We start from the raw sequence: 2,614 nt of genomic DNA, 5'->3' as shown, positions 1-2,614 counted from the left end.
TACCAAAATAGATTTTCCGATTATTTTGTTGTTTCACCTAGGTAATTCCTTTTGTAGTAGTCAAATGGTTTGAATTATTTTATTTGTTCATTTGCTGATTATCTGTCTCCTTAGGAAACAAAATCCCCGAACACACATTATCCCCGAGCACAGGGATAATGTTTACTGTTTACCACCACCAGCATTTAGCTTAGTGAGTGGTATAATGTAGGTACTAAATAAATACCTGTTTATTAGATGGGGGAAAAGCTATTGATTTTTATATATTTACTTTAATATCTACTTTATCTTTTGTTTCTAACTTTTCATAATGGGACATGTGATACTTCTACAGTGTGTGATTGAATGGAGTGGAGAATGAATATATTGAGTTTACTTATATAAGTAAGGGTACTATTAGAGAAGGGTACTATTAGAGAATTATTGTTAAAAGACTGTGGTATCTACATTCAAATGACTTAAAATTTAATCAAGAATAAAGCAAATTATGTTAACTCTAGAATTCAAAACTTAGGCCCAAAGATGATACAATATTTATTAATCTCAATAAATGCAAATACTGAAGTAAAATAAAACTTGTATAAACACTTCCGGCTTAGTATCTATATCCACACATGTGGGTTTTTGGAGCATAGTCATATAATGAGTCATTTATACAGCTAAGAAGCTGGGAATCCTCATTTTTAGAATAAATATTGAAATTATGACAGCTCTTTAAACATTGAAGTAGAAAATTTGAAATTTTCAAAAGAGAAATAAACCATTGAAAAATACCAGCTACTTGTTATATTAATAATGACCTCACCTAATTAACACTGAGTGACCTTAGTGTGTGATTACTTTTGGTTATTCACCAGTGACTTCTGTCCTTCAAATATCACAAAATACCCATGAACATATACAAGAAATATATTTTTGCAGTTGTTTTACTTAGCAAAAATTATAAAATATATCTACCTCATTCTCATTTTTAAAGTTCTTAACAACAAAAAAAAGTGTAAGAAAGAGTTCCTAAGCACAAAATAGCTAACCTTTTAAGTATTGAAACTAAGTTAGAGAAAAAAATAATATAAAAATAAATTGTTCCCAACTTTCGGCCTGATAGAAAACCAACTATATAGTTGAGCAAAACTGCCAAAACCAATCATTTAGTTTTGCTGATTCTGCCAGAATGAACTCCTTTGATATGAAGTGTTGACAGTTAAAGTGGTGACCCTGGTGGCAAGCAAAGAGTGACAGACAGCAGCTCCACTAGTCTGAGGCTATGGTCCTGTCTGAGGCAAATGATGAACCGGTAAACTAGACAGAGACTCAATAGAGAGTTTTAGGATGAGGGGCAGATGGGCGCTTGAGTAGTAAACATTAACATCACCAGAGAACAATATGAAAATAAAAGCAAGGAAACAATTACATATACAATAGCAGCAAGAAAAGATAAAATATTTAAGAATACTTTTAACAAAAGAAATTAAAGATTTGTAAATTGAGAACTATAAAACATTTTAGAAAGAAATTTAGATAAAATAATTAGAAATTTGATGTTCACAGAAGACCCAATATTATAAAGATTTCATACCTACACAAATTGATCTATAGATTCACGATAATTCTCATTAAAATCCCAGCAATCCTTTCTGTAGAAACTAACATGCTGATTTAAAAATTTATATGGACATGCAAAAGACATAGAATAGCCAAAACAATTTTGAAAAAGAATAAATTTGGAGAATTTAGATTACCTGCTGTCAAACCTTACTATACAGTAATAATGACTAAAACAATGTGATAATGTTGTAATGAGAAGCAGACAGATCAATAAAACAAAACTGTCCTTACATTTATGCCCATTTGGTTTTCTACAACAATGCCACAAAGTCAGTTCAGTGGAGAAAGCACAGTCTAAAACAAACAAAAAAATGGTACTAGGACATTTGGGACAATTGGAAATACATTTGCAAATAATAAGATAAAAAATTAAAATTTAGACCCCATATTATAACTATATATAAAATTAAATCAAAATATATCAGGAACTGAAATATAAGAGCTAAAACTATAAAATCTATAGAAGAAAATATGAGAGAAAAATCTTCATAATCTTGGGTTAGACAAAGCATTCTTAGACATGACAGCAGACACACAAGCCATTTTAAAAAGCTCTGACAATCGCTTCTCGGCCTTTTGGCTAAGATCAAGTGTAGTATCTGTTCTTATCAGTTTAATAAAAAGCTCTGACAAACTGGACTTCATTAGAACTAAAAACTTTTGTTTATCTGAAGATACTATTAAAAAATTGAAAAGTCACAGACTGGAAGAAACTATTTGAAAACTACATATCTGATAAAAGTCTTGTACCAAGAAAAATTAAATATATATATATATATACATATATATAAATCATACAACTCAATATTAAAAAAAAAAACAACCCAATTTAAAAATGAGCAGAAGACTTGAGTAGTTTGCCAGGAAAATATGTTAACAGCTAATAAGCACATGAAAAATATGCATTTAATTAGTTGTTAGAAAAATACAAGTTAAAACCACAATGACAAACACCACACACACCAAAATAACTATAATTAAAAGATCTATAATACCAAGTGTTGACAAG

General features: G+C 29.6%; 1 pseudogene; it reads left to right on the top strand.

Moving 5' to 3' along the window:
- The first annotated feature begins 2,165 nt into the window (after positions 1–2,165).
- Positions 2,166–2,288, top strand: LOC112917179 (U2 spliceosomal RNA; annotated as a pseudogene).
- The last annotated feature ends 326 nt before the right edge of the window (positions 2,289–2,614 follow it).

This window comes from Vulpes vulpes, chromosome 13 (assembly GCF_048418805.1).
Source record: "Vulpes vulpes isolate BD-2025 chromosome 13, VulVul3, whole genome shotgun sequence".
Lineage (NCBI taxonomy): Eukaryota > Metazoa > Chordata > Mammalia > Carnivora > Canidae > Vulpes > Vulpes vulpes.
The sequence above is the reverse complement of the archived record's forward strand: the minus strand, read 5'-3'. Positions and strand labels throughout refer to the sequence as shown.